Raw genomic sequence first — 18,885 nt, forward strand, 5'->3', positions numbered from 1 at the left:
TGATTGAATGGCGGAGCAGATTCGATGGGCAGAGTGGCCTAATTGTGTTCCAATGTTTTATGTTCTTACGGACCCTCTGAAAGAACACTACCTAGGCCCAATCCCCCATCCTGCCCCAGTAACCCCACCTAGGGGCAATATAGCATGGCCAATCCACCTAACCTGCACACCTTTAGACTGAGAGAGAAAACTGGAACACCCGAAGGAAACCCACCAGACACGAGGAGAAAGTGCAAACTCCACACAGACATTCACCCGATGTTGGAATCGAGCCCAAATCTCTGGCTGTGAGAGGCAGCAGTGCTAACTGCTGTGCTACCCATTGTCTGTTCAGAGATAATGAGGTTAGAAGTTTCCTGATACTGCCAAAAAGTTAGTCTTGTTCAGGATTGCAAACATATTGCTCCAGCCAATTTAAGGTCTTGTCCAATTTTTTTTTAGAAATTAGCATATGTATATTGCATGTAAATTTAAAGTGCATGCGATTGGGGCTAGTGTATTGAGATGGATAAAAAACTGGTTTGCAGACAGAGAACATAGAGAATAAAGGGGTCTTTTTTCAAGTGATAGGCAGTGACTAGTGGGATACCTGAGGAATCAGTGATAGGACCCCAGCTATTCGCAATGCATCTGTAGAAGTTAGTGAGACTTGCATTGGGAATGCTTACAGGCAAGCCAGTCCCAGAATTCAGGAATATTTGAAAACTGCGAAATTTCAGCTGAGGATAAGTGTTGCAGGAAACACCTTTTGCTTGCTTCTCATCGCTGTGTCCGCATGTTAGGAAGCATGGCCACCAGGAAACTGAAATGTCTGCTCATGTGTATATGTCCTGGCTTTTCAGAGATCATCAATTGTGCTCATTTTTTTGCTTATGCTGTTGGTCTTTGAAAAAATACATGTTTGTGTTACGATGCAAATGTGTATAGTTCATGGAGGCGCTGGTTGCAAGCTGGTTATTTGCTTTAAAACATTGTCCTGAGTGACACACTTCTAATTTGAAATGGGAAATTATAATGCTGATGCTGCATGTTTGAGACCCTGGGATGTGAGTTGTAAATACAGATACTTTAAACATAAAGAACAAAGAGGCTCAGAAAAGCATAAAAGTCTTAAGTTCCAAAACTATTGGATTAAGAGAGATGTTGAGATCAGTGAGGTTATATAGTTAACTTGCATTTCACATCTTCTAATATCAGCTATTAAACTGTACTCTAGTTTCTGTAATGCCACCTCATTAAGGTTGACAAATCCCCAAAGCCAGATGGCATCCATCTCAGATTACTGAGGGAGACAGATGAAATTGCTGGGCCTCTACCAGAAATGTTTGCGTCCTCCTTGGCCACAGATGAGATCCAGAGGATTGAAGGATAGCCAATGTTGTACTGTTATTTAAGAAGGGTTTCAAGGATAACCCGGGTAATTATAGGCCAGTGATCTTGACGTCGGTGATAGTGAAATTATTGGAAAAGATTCTTGGAGAGATAGGATCTATGCACGTTTGGAAGTGAATGGTCTTATTAGTGACCGACAACATGCTTTTGTACGAGAGAGATCATGTCTCACTAACTTAATTGAGTTTTTGAAGAGGTGACAAAAATGACTGATGAGGGAAGGGTTGTGGATGTTGTCTACATGGACTTGAGTAAAGTATTTGATAAGGTCCCTCATGGCAGGCTGCTGCAAAAGATTAAATCACATGGGGTCAGGGTTGAACTAGCTGGATGGATTTAGAACTAGCTTGACCATAAAAGACAGAGGGTAGCAGCGAAGGCTGTTTTTATGAATGGAGGTATGTAACTAGTGGTGTTCTGCAGGGATCAGCATTGGGACTCTGCTGTTTGGAATCTGTATAAATGACTTGGAAGAAACCGTAGTGGGTCTGATCAGCAAGTTTGCGGCTGGTACTAAGATTGCAGGAGTTGAGGATAGTGATGAAGATTGTCATAGAAGACAACAGGATTAGATAGGCTGCAAAATTGGGCAGAGAAATTGCAGATAGAATTTAACCCGGACAAATGCGAGGTGTTGCATTTTGGTAGATCCAGTTCTGGTGAGAGCTATAAAATAAATGGCAGAACCATCAGGAGGATAGAGACACAGAGATCTGGGCATACAGGTTCAAGATCTTTAAAAGTGGCAGCGCAGATGGAAATGATGGTAAAGAAAGCATATGGCATGCTTGCCATCATAGGACGGGGTATCGAGTATAAAAGCTCGAAAATTGTAACAATCATATAGAAGGTTGGTTAGGCCACATTTGGAATACTGTGTCCAATTCTGGTCGTCAGAAGGATTTGGAGGCTTTGGAGAGAGTACAGAAAAGGTTTACTAGGATGTTGCCAGGTATGGAGGGTATTAGCTATGAGGAGAGATTGAATGAACTGGGATTGTTCTGTTATGGGCCAGGGTTTAGAAAACTTCAAAGTATATCATAGAGTTCACCTGACCTACAACCGTTTATTGAATGTGGCTGGGATGAGCACAAGAGCCTGCCTTTCAGGTGTTATTCAACAGAGCTCTTAGACGCTTTTAATAAAAAAAACTTTATTCTACAAATTTGGTTAACATTTGTATAAACACACACATCCAAGAATTTTTATCAACTACAAACAATAATACCCCACACAGCTACAGTAATCTATGTATAACCCTTAATGAATCCCCCCTTTAATGTTCCAATTTAATAACAAGGTCCAAGTAAAATCCAGAACTCCCTTTTCAAAGATGTGGCCCAGCATACGGCACTCTGAAGACTTGGTATTGATACTCTCGTTTCCTTTCCAAACAGCAGGTTTGAATTCCTTCAAGAAAACAATTATTTCTTTCACGTTATCAAGCAGTCTGGAAACACCTTTTAAAACGAAGATAGAGAAACTCTTTCTTTCTTTTTGTGCAGTACAAACCAGTCCAAACTCCAAGTGAAAGTAACAGTCAAAAGCGAAAGTAAACTCGGAGTCACAGCCCAGCTCCACCCACACAATGATTTCACTGAAGCCATGTGATAAAACAAACACATTTATTAAAGGGACACTCGCATGACAGTTCTCCCTAGAGAGACAGAGGCTGATAGAAGCATATAAAATTATGAGGGGTATAGATAAGGTGATCAGTTGGAGGCTTTTTCCCAGGGCGGAAATGACAATTACCAGGGGTCACAAGTTCAAGGTGAGGGGGGACAGGTTCAGTGGAAATGTACGAGGAAAGTCGTTTACGCAAAGGGTGGTTGAGGCAGATACGTTAGCAACCTTTAAGACTTATCTGGATAGGCATATGAGCAGACAGTTATAGAAGGTTACAGGCGGTTGGTCTAGATAGGACATGTGATCGGCGCAGGCTTGGAGGGCCGAAGTGCCTGTTCCTGTGCTACATTGTTTTTTGTTCTTTTTTATTGGACATTAAGATAAAAGCAAATTACTAAAAACTTTAATAAAGAGTCATCCAGACTCGAAACATTAATTTCATTTTCTCTCCACAGATGCTGTTCGACCTACTTGGATTATCCAATATTTTCTGTATCTGCATTATTATTGGACATTTGGTCGAGCATTCTTTTTCCCCATAACCATCTCTGATTTTACTGCTGTTCCCCCCTGCCGTTTTAAAAAAAAATTTAGAGTACCCAATTAATGTTTTCCAATTAAGGGGAAATTTAAGGGGTTGTGGGGGAGAAGCCCACGCAAACACGGGGAGAATGTGCTAACTCCACACGGACAATGAGCCAGGGCCGGGATTGAAACTGGGACCTCAGCGCCGTGAGACTGCAGTGCTACCACTGCCCCACCGTGCTGCTGCCCCCCCCCCCCCCCCCCTCCCCCCCCCGCCCCCCGTTTTGATCTTGCTCCTGGTTTCAGTTCCTCACATTGATTTTATGCGCACTGAATTTATTTAATCTAATCCAATTTGCTTGATTATAAGTCACCTGTGTTGTAGTATTATCGTTCCTGTATGCAGAACTATTGAGTTAAATTGTCTTTATCTTGTATTCTTCATTTTATTGACACTGACTGACATAAGCATCCATTACTTGTACTACCTGCAAGGTTTACTGTGCTAGTTAATGCTCGGTAGTACCGGAGTGGAAATATACATTCTGCAGAGCACGGATAGTGTCTTCAATGCTCAGCACACAAGAGATTCTTGACCTAATTTGTATTCACTGGAGAGTGCTTGTGTGGGCTGCCTGAGGACATAATGGAGCTTGATTATGATACCATCCACTGTTGCATTGCCTGATGATGTCACTATCTAGGTTCACTTAGAACGAATGAACATTTGGAAATGGCAATTGTGTCCTGATCAATGTTTATCCCTCATACAGAATTTCTAAAGCAGCTATCAGACCGTTGTCATATTATTGGTTGTGGGATCTTGCTGTTGTTGTGATATCCTGGGCAAGTGCGTGGCCAATTCCAGCCCCACTGGTATCGGAGTCACAACAGAAATCAATTTACCAATAATTTGCCTGAAATACCCAAGGCTTTTGGCCCTAGGCTGCCCAATAATTACAGTCACCAGGTTTGTAAATGTAAATATAGTTACTGTTTATTTATAACAAGAACTATAATGAAAAATGTAGCAGATACAATTGGTTCACTATTAACTAATACCTAACTCTCACTTTAACTTGCCCCCGCCCTCTACATACGCTCAAGACAGACAAAAGCAGAGGGGTGGAAAGATATAAAAATCGTAAGTGAAAGGAAAAAGTTTATTTCAAATCATGTTTTTTTAGCATGCAGATTAAAGTCTTTGGCTTGTAGCCTGTAATGGTCTTCTCTTTAGATTCATTATTTCAAGTTCTCTGCGGTTTAGAAGTGTAGTACTCACAACTTTCCTAGAGAGGCACCTTACTTCTCTTCAAACCTTGCTTTTAGTTCATGGTTTGCATTCAGGCCTCTGTAGTTTCAGGAACACAGCTGCCACAGGCTGTCTGGAGAGATAGGTAGTGTTCACAGCAGCGTTGTAGAGAAATGGTACTCACAGGCCTTATGGAGATATGCAGCACTCACTGCAGGCTTCTTGGAGAGAGAGCACTCACAGCAGATGTTCTGGAGAGAGATAGTTGATTCTCCTTCTGCGCTGCCAGAATCAAAACTGAAATCTTGAGACTCTAGAAAGCATACCAGTTGGATAAGATCCAATCACCACCTGTTGCTGTGCAGAGTACAGCCGTTTGAGCCAATTCATTGGCCACCGGCCAATCAATGAAACCGTGTCCCAACCCATCTCTCTCACTGGTGTGGACAAGTCTGTGGTCTCTTGAACAAACCAGCACTGGCTAGCGAAGTGATCTCTCCTGCTTCTGGATTCTTCAGCTTGAATTAAACATACAAGCCGCTTGCCTTAAAGAGACATATCCATTAATCATCCAGGGATCAAAAGAAGAATAGCAAGATATAAGAAAGGGGAAACACGGAGAATAACCAGGAAGGACCCTTGCACTGTGCACACATTTGTTGACATTTCTCCTGCATTACATAAATGATTATGCTTCAAAAGTTCTCTAATGGCTCTAAAGTGCCCTGAAGTGCTATTTAAAGTCCTCCTTACCTTGTTTTGGCAATCAGTGTGACACTGATTATATCAGTTGTCTAATCTCCAAGCTGTTCACAGTTTGCACACTCACTGGTAGATGTGTGAAATGTGCAAGATGTGACAGGATTATGGACTAACCCCACTGTCTAACCTTCCATAAATTAGCTTTCTAGAAACTATCAGATTAGCCTACACTGATGCTATCTTTTGTTTCTCTTGTATAAATGCTCAAACTGCTGATAATTTACAAATCGTTTCTAGTTCAGTGGACAAAGCACCCTTTCAATGTTACAATTTTATTTACTTAGAAATAACTCTCCTCAGTTGTTTAAAATGCAGTTGAGGTGGGCACATTTTTTTATGTAACATGTCTGCTTTCCCTCTGCATATGTGCCCGCCCACCCAAACCCGCCCACACTGAAAACTGTCATTGTGCTTATACCACTGCTCACAGTAGAGACGACTTCTCGGGTAAGATTGTGCCGAACAGATCAGATCAGGAATGCAGATGGTGTATGTTAACAAGAAATACATCTGTTTGTTCAAAACCTACCAAAGACTAATGTGAAGGATCTCACATGGAAAAGGAAAGTGAGGATTGGTGTTAGAAGAGGTACTGGTTCTGAGGAAGCTGCGGTGCATGTTGTCGGTCTATCAGTTGACTGTGAAAACCCTAGGCAGATTTTCAAGTGCAGCATTCTGTGATCAGAATACTCCATCTGCAAATAAATTGCCATCACAATGATTAATACTTTGCCACACCAGGCAGTCATACACTTTTTATATTTGTCCCCTCATTTTCCAGAGGGTGTGTGTGTGTTCTGTTTTGGATCAATTCTATGGTTGTTAGAATACCTCCTGCATCGTGACTATTTGTATTCAGTGAGCAGAGTTGAGAAATAGTGAGGAAAAGAAGGCCATGAATGGGAATAGTCCTTCGGCCCCTAACATTAGGTACATTGTTGGACAGAGTATAAAGAAGTAATAAACTTGTGAGAAATGTGATGTGATAATTGTGGGTGAATTTTCACATATATTGAAAAAATAAATGTTGCAAAAGTAGCTTAGTGGACAAATTCATATTCTTACAACAATATGTTGTGGAACCAGCCAAGGAACAGCCTATTTTAGACTTGGTAATGTGTAGTGAGACAGGATTAATTCATGATCTTACAGTAAAGTATCATTTAGGGAAGTGTGAGACCAGCACGGTGGTGCAGTGGTAGCACTGCAGTCTCATGGCGCCAAGGTCCCAGGTTCGATCCCGGCTCTGGGTCACTGTCCGAGTGGAGTTTGCATATTTTCCCCGTGTTTGCATGGGTTTCGCCCCCACAACCCAAAATGTGCAAGGTAGGTGGATTGAACACGCTAAATTGCCCCTTAATTGGAAAAACTGAATTGGGTACTCTAAATTCATTTTTAAAAATTAGGGAAATGTGATCATAACATAATTAATTTCACATTCAGTTTGAGGGTGAGAAACTGGGTATGAAACTAACTTAATCTTGGGTAAAAGAATTTGCAAAGGCAAGATGAAAGAGTAAGGGCCAGGGTTGGGTGATGTACTTAGATTTCAAGAAGGCATTTGACAAGGTGCCATATCAAAAGTTACTAGGCAAAGTAAAAGCTTATGGGGTGAGGTGTCATGTGAGAGTGCCTTTAAGAATTGGATGTTTAAGAAATGAAGCTGAGCATATTACTGAAGTGCTGTTACGGGGGGGGGAGGGGGGGGGGGGAGCTCACTTCTGCTTTTTGGGAGTTTTAGTTTCAGTTTGAAGAAAGCTTGGGTGTGGCTGTGAGCTGCATTGCTGGTGATCTCTGCCATGAAGGACTATCTCTTAATCCTTTGGTGAAATCAGAATTGTAAAAAGGTCTCAGTATTGAATATAAATCTAATGTTCTTCTGTTTGAAGGATTTGTTAAGTCTTTTGGATGTGTAAAGGAACGGTTTGCAGGATTGGGTAGTGTTGTATTATTTTTGGGGTTATCTTTGAAGTAAGGGGTGTTAAGAGATCCAATGTTTATTTAAAAGGTTAATTTGAGTTCATGGAATAAACAGTGTTTTGTTTTAAAAACCACGTGCCCAGAATTGTAATACTACATCTGGGGAACAAGCCTGTGCTTCAAAAGCTACAATCCATTAAAGGTGGGGGTTGGTTGAACTCCATGATACATTTTGGGTTTCTGAAAACACCTCTCCCATAACAAAGGGAGAGGTGTTGTGTCTAAATGTCCTACTTCCCCAGCCCTAAACTCGTACCTTTCTCTAGTTTCTCTTCTATCTCATGCACTCTCCAATAACATGGTTGGAGGATTGGTTGTCTAACAGAACACTGAGTAGGCATAAATGGGTCATTATCAGGTTGGCAACATGTGATGAATGGAGTGCCACAGGGATAAATGCTGGGGCTCAACAATTTATAATTTAGACTTGGATGAAGGCACAAAAGTTATGCTAAATGTGCTGATGACACAAAGAAAGGTAGGAACGTAAGTTGTGAAAAGGACGCAAGGATCCTGCAAAGTGTTATGCATAGGTTAAGTGAGTGGATTAAAATTTGGCAGGTGGAGTATAATGTTGGAAAATGTGAACTTGTCGACTTTGTCCAGAAATGTAGAAAAGCAGCAAATTATTTAAATGGAGCAAGATTGCAGAACTCTGCAGTATGGAGGGATCTGAGTGTCCAGCTATATAAATCACATTAAGTTACTCTGCAGGTACAGCAAATGATTGGGAAGGCAAATGGAATGTTGGTGTTTATTGCAGGGGGAATGGAATATAAAAGTTGTTCTGCATTGTGCAGGTCACTGGTGAAATCACAGCTCGAGTACTGTGTACAGTTTTGGTTTCCTTATTTAGGAAAGGATAAAAATCTGAGAGAAGCAGATCAGAGAAGGTTCACTCAACTGATTCCTGGGATTTAGATGGAGTGAGGCCATGCTAAATTGCCCTTAGTGTCTAAAAAGATTAGGTGGGGTTACTGGGTTCCGGGAATAGGGTGGATGTGTGGGCTTGACTAGGGTGTTCTTTCCAAAGGCCAGTGCAGACTTGATGGGCCAAATAGCCTCCTTCTGCACTGTAAATTCTATGAATTCAATGAAAGGGGTGAAGGAGTGTGGGCCCTGCCGGAAGAAGAGAACCTTTTACAGTATTATCTGATGGGAACCAGGTGGGGGATTGCACAAGTCACTAGTTTAGTGGAAATGGGAATTGGAATGAAGGAGCAGGAAGTGGGTCTCATGGAAAAGACTAAATTGGAGAGTGCATGAGATAGAAGAGAAACTAGAGAAAGGTGCGAGTTTAGGGCTAGGGAAGTGGGACATTTAGAGAAAGTTTAGCCTGATGGGCTCTGGAAGAGAAGGAAAGCTGCCAAGACAGCTGATCAAATAGTCTCAATCTTGGTATCAAAGAAGTCCATAAGTTCCTGCAATTACTGGAGATGAGAGAGAGGAGTTTAAGAAGATGGGATGAGTAGAGGAAACAAAGCTGGAGGGTGTTATCTCTGCATTTCAGGATGATCAAGGAACAGTAAGTAGTTTTGAGAGGTAAGCAGGATTTCTTATTATTGTATGTGATGTGAAGATGGATGACTGAACCAATTGTCTGCTATATCTGTTCAAGTCAGTTGCCCTCAGACTTGAGATAGGGGAAGTGAGGGCTGAACAAGGGAGAATGACCAATGTCAGAGCGCATAATGGTTTTAATGGGGACTAGGGCATCAAAGGTAGAGAGATGTAAATATGATTTTGCAGGTTGATAGCTGCAGAAATGTCATAGTGGCTTGAGGACTAAAAGCAAGAGAGCTGGGATTTTGAAAATGCTGTTGTAAATAACTTGGAAGAGAGAGTGAGCAGCAATACAAGGAAATGATCAAAGATTATTTATTCTGTGATTTGCATGAGTAATGAAGCCACATGAGATGGCCAGGTAAAGTGGCTGGCCATGTCCCTGGGTTGGGAGGTTTACGTGGAGTGAACATGATGAATTGAGTAAGAAGTCTTACAACACCAGGCTAAAGTCCAACAGGTTTGTTTCAAACACGAGCTTTCGGAGCACGGCTCCTTCTTCAGGTGAATCCGTGAAGGAGCCGTGCTCCGAAAGCTCGTGTTTGAAACAAACCTGTTGGACTTTAACCTGGTGTTGTAAGACTTCTTACTGTGCTCACCCCAGTCCAACGCCGGCATCTCCACATCATGATGAATTGAGACTGCAGTTAAAATCACCTTGAATGAGAAGTCACTAAGTGTTGTATTGAGAAAATTATTTTGTTACTTGGGCAGGTAGTGGCGAAGAAAGAATTTCAATTGGAGTGTGTGGGGGTGGGGCGACAAGGTGACATGCTCAAAAGTGGGTGCTAGTGGAGTAAGGGGAGAGGAAGATAAAGCTATGATTTGGTGATGAGAGCCACGCCACCATGACAGTCTGGAAGTGCTCTAGAGAAACCAGCTCAGGAGTAATTATAATCGGAACAAGGCAAATCATAAAATCAGCATTTTCTCAGGTAACTGATGGGTGGGATTGGACTTTGAACAATTTTAAAAATATTTACAATGTGTTTTAGATTGGTCTAGCTGCTGCATTTTATGTTCACACGGTCTATGTTCATTGTCTGCGTTATCGGTGGAAGTTTACTGGTCAAGTTGAGAGAGATGTTCTGAATGCAACCTTGAGTTTAAACATTAAGTTAATATTGTTGGTACTAAATTCTGTTTTGGAGATGTTTAGTGACCATGCAAACTAGCTTGGTCTTTTGAAAGTTTCATGTGTGTGGATCCAGCCTTTTTCACAAAATGTAGACCTCAGATGACAGCAGCATAATCTTTGATTCACTATCAGCCATAATAAAGAGGGTCCAGTTAAGAAAGAACATGAGTACAAACCGAGAGCAGCTTACTAAATAAGTATTTTTAAACTGTATCGGAGGCGGCATGGTGGCACGATGGTTAGCAATGCTGCCTCGCAGCGCCAGAGACCCAAATTCAATTCCAGCCTTGGGTGACTCTGTATGGAGTTTGCACTTTCTCTCCCTGTGTCAGTGTTTCCTCCAGGTGCTCTGCTTTCCTCCCCAGTCCAAAGATGTGCTGGTTAGGTGGATTGGCCATGGTAAATTGCTCTTAGTATCCAAAGAGGTGTAGGTTAGTTTGGGTTATGGGGTTGCAGGTAGGGTGCTCTTTCAGAGAGTCGGTGCAGACTCAATGGGCTGATTGACCTCCTGCACTGTAAGAATTCTATAGTTTTATGTATCATTATTTACTTGCATTCATTTTTCACATTTTTAATTTTCTCTTTCTCTTAAAACTGTATTTTCTAACCTGTACCGTTAACCTCCAGTATCTTGCCCAAGTTACCAACCTGAGTGCATGTGACCAATGTGACCATTAACAAATTCTTCATCTGTAGGGACATTCCGCCGAATAGCCACAACCTTGGCTATTGCCCTTTGCCTACCTGCAGTATAGACTGGTGAGTTGTAATATCTGTGCTACTTCAGCTTTAATTTTGTACAGACTAGGAATCAAAGCAGCATCTTCTGGTCTGCTGTGTCCAACAAATTATGGAAGACAGACAGTCATTTATTGAAACAATATGAAGATGGGCTTTCTATTTGTTCCCTTGAGTGTACAGCATTGTCTGTGATTCTATGGTTGTATTAATTGTGCAATCATTTTGTTCCTTAATAAATGTGAAGACTGCAGATCAACCATTCTGTTTGAGTGATTCAAGCGATCCCATTTTAACTTGAGGGCAGCACGGTAGCATTATGGATAGCATAATTGCTTCACAGCTCCAGGGTCCCAGGTTCGATTCCAGCTTGGGTCACTGTCTGTGCGGAGTCTGCACATCCTCCCCGTGTGTGTGTGGGTTTCCTCCGGGTGCTCCGGTTTCCTCCCACAGTCCAAAGATGTGCAGGTTAGGTGGATTGGCCGTGATAAATTGCTCTTAGTGTCCAAAATTGCCTTTAGTGTTGGGTGGGGTTATGGGGATAGGGTGGATGTGTTGACCTTGGGTAGGGTGCTCTTTCCAAGAGCTGGTGCAGACTCGATGGGCCAAATGGCCTCCTTCTGCACTGTAAATTCTATGATAACTCGTAAAAATTAACGTGACCTCAGATGTCAGCAAAAATGAAATGGTGGTTCAGCAGTGTTCTAACACTCAGTACATAATCATTAAAGTTTGTACTCTCTCAAGGGCAACTAGTGATGGGCAACAAATGCTGGCTGACTAGCGACACCTGAGTCCCATAAAGAAATTTAAAACATTCTTCTGGATCAGTATAAAGAAATGAAAATCTGTTTTAAAGAAATTTCAGCCAGGCTTTCCATATTCTCCAGTGACCAAAGACTGATTGAACCCCTCTCTTCCCCCACGCTCAGTTAGCTGCCTCTTCCCCTGTCCCCCACCCGCACATATGAAGCAGTCCTTTCCCCCCACTTTCCATACAGCACACAGCCCCTATCCTCAACCCCCCCCCCCCCCCCCCCCCCCCGCCCCCCAACCTTTCCACACAACACACACACATACACAAAAGAATCAGCCCCCATCTTCCCCCTCGTTTCAGGATAGTACCCTAGGCCTAACTATCTTCAGTTGCTTCATCAATGACCTTCCCTCCATAATAAGATCAGAAATGGGGATGTTATCAGTTCATAAGATATTGGAGCTGAATTAGGCCATTTGGCCCACCGAATCTGCTCTGCCACTCGATCATGGCTGATCTCATCCTTACTTCAACTCCACTGTCCTGACCATTCTCCGTAACTTTCAACCCATTACCAATTTAAAAGTTTGTCTAACTTCTCAAATTTACTTACTGCCAAGCATCCAGCACACTCTGGGGTAGCGAATTCCACAGATTCACAATCCTTTAGGAGAAGTAGTTTCTCCTCAACTGTTTTATTTTTTAAAAAAAATTTAGAGTACCCAATTATTTTTTTTCCAATTAAGGGGCAATTTAGCGTGGCCAATAACCCTACCTGCACATCTTTGGGTTGTGGGGGTGAGACTCATGCAGACACTAGGAGAATGTGCAAAGTCCACATGAACAGTGACCCGGGGCTGGGATCAAATCAACTCTGTTTCAAATTTGCTAACTCTTGCCCTCAGACTATGACCTCTTGTTCTAGAATGCCCCCCACAAGAAAAATCATTTGGTCCACGTTTACTTTATACCTTTTTATCACCCTCTATACCTCAATTTGATCTCCCTTCATTCTTCTAAACTCTAAAAACTGTTAAATCTCTCCTCGTACAACAAACCTCTCATCTCTGGAATCAACCTAGTGAACTTACTCTGAACTGCCTCCAATGCCACGCCATCCTTTCTCAAATAAGGGGACCAAAACTGTGCATAATGCTCCAGGTGTGATCTTCCCAATGCCTTGTATAGTTGCAATAACACTTTATACTCCATTCTTTTAGATATAAATGCCAATATCCCAGTTGCTTTCTTTATTATCTGCTGTACCTGCATGCTGGTTTTCTTTTACTCATGAACGAGGGCCCCCAGATCCCTCTGCAATGGAACACCTTGAAGTGTCTCCTCGTTTAGATAATAAGTTGCCTTCCCATTTTTCCTCCCAAAATGCATGACCTCACATGTATCCACTTCATCTGCCACATTTTGGCCCACTCTGCAAACCTATCTATAGCCATTTGTAAGGTTCTCATTTCCTCATTGCAACTTACTGACCCACTTATTTTTGTGTTGCATGCAAATTTGGTTATAGAACCTTCTATTCCTGTATCCAAGTTGTTTGTATAGATTGTAAATCGCTATTTACTGATGACCGGACATATGTTCAGCACCATTCGTGCCTCCTCCCATATTGAAGCAGTCCATGCCCAAATGCAGCAAAACCTGGACAATATCCAGGCTTGGCCTGACAAGTGGCAAGTAATATTCACACTACACAAGTGCTAAGGCAATGACCATCTCCAACAAGAGAGAATCCAGCCATTGACATTCAGTGGCATTACCATCGCTGAATCCCCAACCATCAACATCCTGGGAGTTACCATCTAAAGTGTTTGCTGAGATTAAGAAACGCTTTGGGTTTCTTGTCCACCGGTACGCAACTAATGAGTCCAGGGCTATCCTGCCGGAGTCTCTTTTCTGCACTCGTAATTGTTGCTTTGGAGGAGGTGAAGCTCAACACCAAATGCTAGCTCTGCAATCTTACTGGGTTGTGAACCATGGCTTGCAGCCCCCAGTTAATAATAATAATAATCTTTATTAGTGTCACAAGTATGCTTACATTAACGTGGCAATTATGTTACTATGAAAAGCCTCTAGTCGCCACATTCTGGAGCCTGTTCAGGTACACTGAGGGACAATTCAGAATGTCCAATTCACTGAACAAGGATGTCTTTCAGGACTTGTGGGAGGAAACCGGAGCACCCGGAGGAAACCCACGCAGATACAGGGAGAATGAGCAGACTCCGTGCAGACAGTGACCCAAACCAGGAATCCAACCCGGGTCCCTGGCGCTGTAAAGCAACAGTGCTAACCACTGTGCTACAGTGTCACACATATTGTACCGTGTTTATGGTGTTGTGAATAATGTCACAAAGAGCTGCTTTGTGAGGTCAACATGAAGCTTTTCTACCTATTTATGTAATGCTGTGTCGCCATTTTACATAAGCGATTAGAAATGGAATTTTCCAATGCTCCAAAGTGAGTGATTTTTATGTTTTTAATTTGGAAGCTTATTAGGAGTCAGGAATCTTGAATTTTCCACTTGATGTTATCAAAGCTTGGGGCTTTTTACCTCCTGCAGCCATTGCATTGTAAAAGCAAATTGCTAATCTCGAGTGCAATGAACCAAATAACAAAAACATTACAATTAATTATTTTTTCACTCGGTCTATTGGCCTCAGAATTATTTTGTGCTCTAACCTCATGGATTTTTTTTTTTTTAAATTTAGAGTGCCCAATTAAGAGGCAATTTAGCATGGTCAATCCCCCTACCCTGCACATCTTTGGGTTGTGGGGGCGGAACCCACGCAAACACAGGGAGAATGTGCAAACTCCACACGGACAGTGACCCAGAGCCGGGATCGAACCTGGGACCTCGGCGCCGTGAGACTGCAGGGCTAACCACTGAGCCACTGTGCTGCCCTCTAACCTCATGGATAAATGGAATTTTCCCAGCATCTGGAGAGAGGATTGTTCAATAAAGAACAGGAAATGACCTGTTTCTCACTTAGCCCATTTGTTTCCAGATTATCTCTTCAACCTATTTGTGTTACTTCAAGGGGTTTTTCCTGGTAAATTATTACACATCGCTGTTTGTTAGCCCTTGGGTTAAAGTGTTCCACCTACCTACCTTCTTCCTTCTTTCTCCTTTTTGATTTCCCATAAAGAAGAATTGAATCTGGGATCTTTGAGTCTTTTTAATTTGAGAACACTAACCAAGTACTTACTCAATGCACCATCTGCGAAACAGTTCGTATGGTAAAATATAGTAAGAAGTCTTATGACACCAGGTTAAAGTCCAACAGGTTTGTTTCGAATCACAAGCTTTCGGAGCGCAGCTCCTTCCTCAGGTGAATGAAGAGGTAGGTTCCAGAAACATATATATAGACAAAGTCAAAGATGCAATATGATACTTTGAATTTGAGTCTTTGAAAGTAATTAAACGGAGCAACTAGCGAGAGGGACAACCTCTTCATTCTCTAATTCTATCTCTTCATTCACCTGAGGAAGGAGCAGTGCTCCGAAAGCTAGCGATTCAAAACAAACCTGTTGGATTTTAACCTGGTGTTGTAAGACCAGGTGCTCACCCCAGTCCAACGCCAGCAACTCCACATAATGGTAAAATCTGTACAGGAATGACGACTGAGTTAATCTTTACTCATTGGAGCGGGAATGTAAAATGCCCTTGTCACTCAGTATTTAACTCCAATTGCCACCTGTGAAATTTGCTTCACCCACAAGATATGAAAGTGACTCATAGTCAACTGAGGTGTTTTTAAAATTTGTTTACAGGACGTAGGTGTTACTGGAGATCAGCATTTATTGCCCATTCCTGATCGCCCTTGTGAAGGTGGTAGTGGTGAGCTAACCACTATGGTCCATGGAGTATATGTATATCCACAATGCTATTAGGGAGGCAGTTTGAGGGTATGTTTCCAAGACGGGAAGGTTTATGACTTGGAGACATTCTTTCAGGTTGTTGCAGTTTAATGGAATACTATCCCACGAGCGTCACCAATAATGTTGCTCTTTAGAGTCGGCAATATGATATTGTTTTATATGATATTTTTATGATATGTTATGTCCCAACAGCGTCGCCAATACTGTGGATGTTTCTGTTTCTCTTACTGGACCACAAGGCTTTCCCATATATCGGTCAAGTGACCACACAACCAGTTAGTCAGTTCAAGTTCAAAGATAGTTTATTTATACACGAGGCTTACTTCGACATGCAAGCACAATATACTACAAGTTAAACTACACCTATTAACTACAATAACCGATACTTAACTTCAGGCGACCGGCACTGTGCAAGTGGATAAGGCCTTTATGGATAGCACGTTCAGTGAGTTGGTCACACCGCAGATTAGGATTGGTGACAGAGACAGGGAATGGGTGACCAAAAGGCAGAGAAAGAGCAGGAAGGCAGTGCAGGTGTCCCCTGCGGTCATCTCCCTCCGAAACAGGTATACCGTTTTGGATACTGTTGGGGGAGATGTCTCACCAGGGGAAGGCAGTAGTAGCCAGGCTCATGGCACCGTGGCTAGCTCTGCTGCACAGAACGGCGGGAAAAAGACTGGCGGTGCTATAGTCATAGGGGATTCAATTGTAAGGGGAGTAGACAGGCGTTTCTGTGGTCGAAAACGAGACTCCCGAATGGTATGTTGCCTCACGGGTGCTCGGGCCAGGGATGTCTCCGATCGGCTGCAGGACATACTGAACGGGGAAGGTGAACAGCCAGTTGTCGTGGTGCATATAGGCACCAACGATATAGGTAAAAAAGGGATGAGGTCCTACAATCAGAATTTAAGGAGTTAGGAGACAAGTTTAAAAAGTAGGACCTCAAAGGTAGTAATCTCAGGATTGCTACCAGTGCCACGGGACAGTCACAGTATAAATTCAAGAATAGTCAGAATGAATGCGTGGCTTGAGAGATGGTGCAGGAGGGAGGTGTTCAGATTTTTGGGACATTGGAACCGGTTCTGGGAGAGGTGGGACCATTACAACCCGGATGGTCTACATCTGGGCAGGACTGGAACCAATGTCCTAGGGGGTGCTTTTGCTAACACTGTTGGGGAGGTTTTAAACTAATGTGGCAGGGGGGTGGGAACCAGATTAGGAAGTTAGAGGTCAGTAAAGAAGCAGCAACTAAAGCCAGTAAGGTACGAGACAAACTCAATGTGACTAAGGGGAAGAGTAGACAGGGAAGAGATGATGAACGCAAAGGTGGTCTGAGGTGCATTTGTTTTAATGCGAGAAGTGTAGCAGGTAAGGCAGGTGAACTTAGGGCTTGGATCAGTACCTGGGAATATGATGCTATTGGTATTACTGAGACTTGGTTGAGGGAAGGGCAGGACTGGCAACTGAATATCCCAGGGTATAGATGCTTCAGGAGGGATAGAGAGGGAGGCATAAGGGGTGGAGGAGTTGCATTACTCGTCAGAGATGATATCACAGCTGTGATTAAGGAGGGCACGATGGAGGATTCGAGCACTGAGGCAATATGGGTGGAGCTGTGAAATAGGAAGGGTGCAGTAACATTGTTGGGACTTTACTACAGGCCTCCCAAAAGCGAGCATGAAGTAGAGGTACAAATATGCAGACAGATTATAGAAAAATGTAGGAGCAATAGGGTGGTTGTGATGGGAGATTTTAACTTCCCCAACATTGAATGGGATTTGTGTAGTGTTGGAGGCGTAGATGGAGCAGAGTTTGTAAGGAGCATCCAGGAGAGTTTTTTAGAGCAGTATGTAAATAGTCCAACTCGGGAAGGGGCCATACTGGACCTGGTATTGGGGAATGATCCCGGCCAGGTGGTTGATGTTTCAGTCGCTGATTACTTTGGGAATAGCGATCACAATTCCGTAAGTTTTAGAATACTCATGGACAAGGACAGGAGGGGTCCGAAAGGAAGAGTGCAAAATTGGGGAAAGGCAGAGTATAACAAAATTCGGCAGGAGCTAGGGAATGTGGATTGGGAGCAGCTGTTTAAGGGTAAATCCACATTTGAAATGTGGAAGTCTTTTAAGGAAAGGCTGATTAGAGTGCAGGACAGACATATCCAGGACAGACAACCATAAAAGTAAGGTTAAGGGGGGGGAGTTGTTGGGTTACGGGTATAGGGTGGATCCGTGGGTTTGAGTAGGGTGATCATTGCTCGGCACAACACCGAGGGCCGAAGGGCCTGTTCTGTGCTGTACTGTTCTATGTTCTATGTTCCTGTGAAAATGAAAGATAGAAATGGCAAGATTAGGGAACCGTGAATGACGGGTGAAATTGTGAGACTAGCTAAAATGAAAAAGGAAGCATACATAGGATCGAGGCAACTCAAAACTGATGAAACTTTGGAGGAATAGCGGGAAAGAAGGACGAATCTCAAACACGCAATAAAGAGGGCAAAAAGGGGTCATGAAATATCTTTGGCTAACAGGGTTTTTTTTTAATAAATTTAGATTAGCCAATTATTTTTTCCAATTAAGGGGCAATTTAGCATGGCCAATCCACCTACTCTGCACATTTTTGGGTTGTGGGGGCGAAACCCACGCAGACACGGGGAGAATGTGCAAACTCCACACGGACAGTGACCCAGAGCCGGGATCGAACTTGGGACCTCAGCGCCGTGAGGCGGGTGTGCTATCCACTAGGCCACAGTGCTGCCCCTGGCTAACAGGGTTAAGGAAAATCCCAAAGCATTTTATTCGTATATAAAGAGCAAGAGGGTAACTAGAAAAAGGATTGGCCCACTTAAAGACAAAAGAGGAAATTTATGCGTGGACTCAGAGGAAATGGGTGAGATTCTTAATGAGTACTTTGCATCGGTATTCACAAAGGAGAGGAACAAGACGGATGTTGATGGATAAAGGCTGGGCAACAGGAGACAGAGAATAGTGGTGGAAGGGAGTGTCGCAAAATGGAGAAGGGTGACTAGTGGTGTTCCACAGGGATCCGTGCTCGGACCACTGTTGTTTGTGATCTACATAAATGACCTGGAGGAAGGTATAGGTGGTCTGATTAGCAAGTTTGCAGATGATACTAAGATTGGTGGAGTTGCAGATAGCGAGGAGGACTGTCAGAGAATACAACAAAATATAGATAGATTGGAGAGTTGGGCAGAGAAATGGCAGATGGAGTTCAATCCAGGCAAATGCGAGG

At 42.9% G+C, this 18,885-nt stretch overlaps 1 protein-coding gene across 7 annotated transcripts in view; it reads left to right on the forward strand.

The window, feature by feature from the left end:
- LOC119954104 (rho GTPase-activating protein 32-like) overlaps window positions 1–18,885 on the forward strand; it is a 726,718-nt gene that overhangs the window by 284,601 nt on the left and 423,232 nt on the right. The window contains exon 1 of one of the 7 annotated variants that reach the window (XM_038778992.1): window positions 4,667–4,690. The exons of the other annotated variants lie outside the window; for them this stretch is intronic. The gene's annotated coding sequence lies outside the window, so the exon portion shown is untranslated. Of the gene's footprint in view, window positions 1–4,666; window positions 4,691–18,885 lie in introns of those variants that run through there. 7 annotated transcript variants of the gene reach the window in all.

Source organism: Scyliorhinus canicula, chromosome 19, assembly GCF_902713615.1.
Source record: "Scyliorhinus canicula chromosome 19, sScyCan1.1, whole genome shotgun sequence".
In the NCBI taxonomy this organism is placed as follows: domain Eukaryota; kingdom Metazoa; phylum Chordata; class Chondrichthyes; order Carcharhiniformes; family Scyliorhinidae; genus Scyliorhinus; species Scyliorhinus canicula.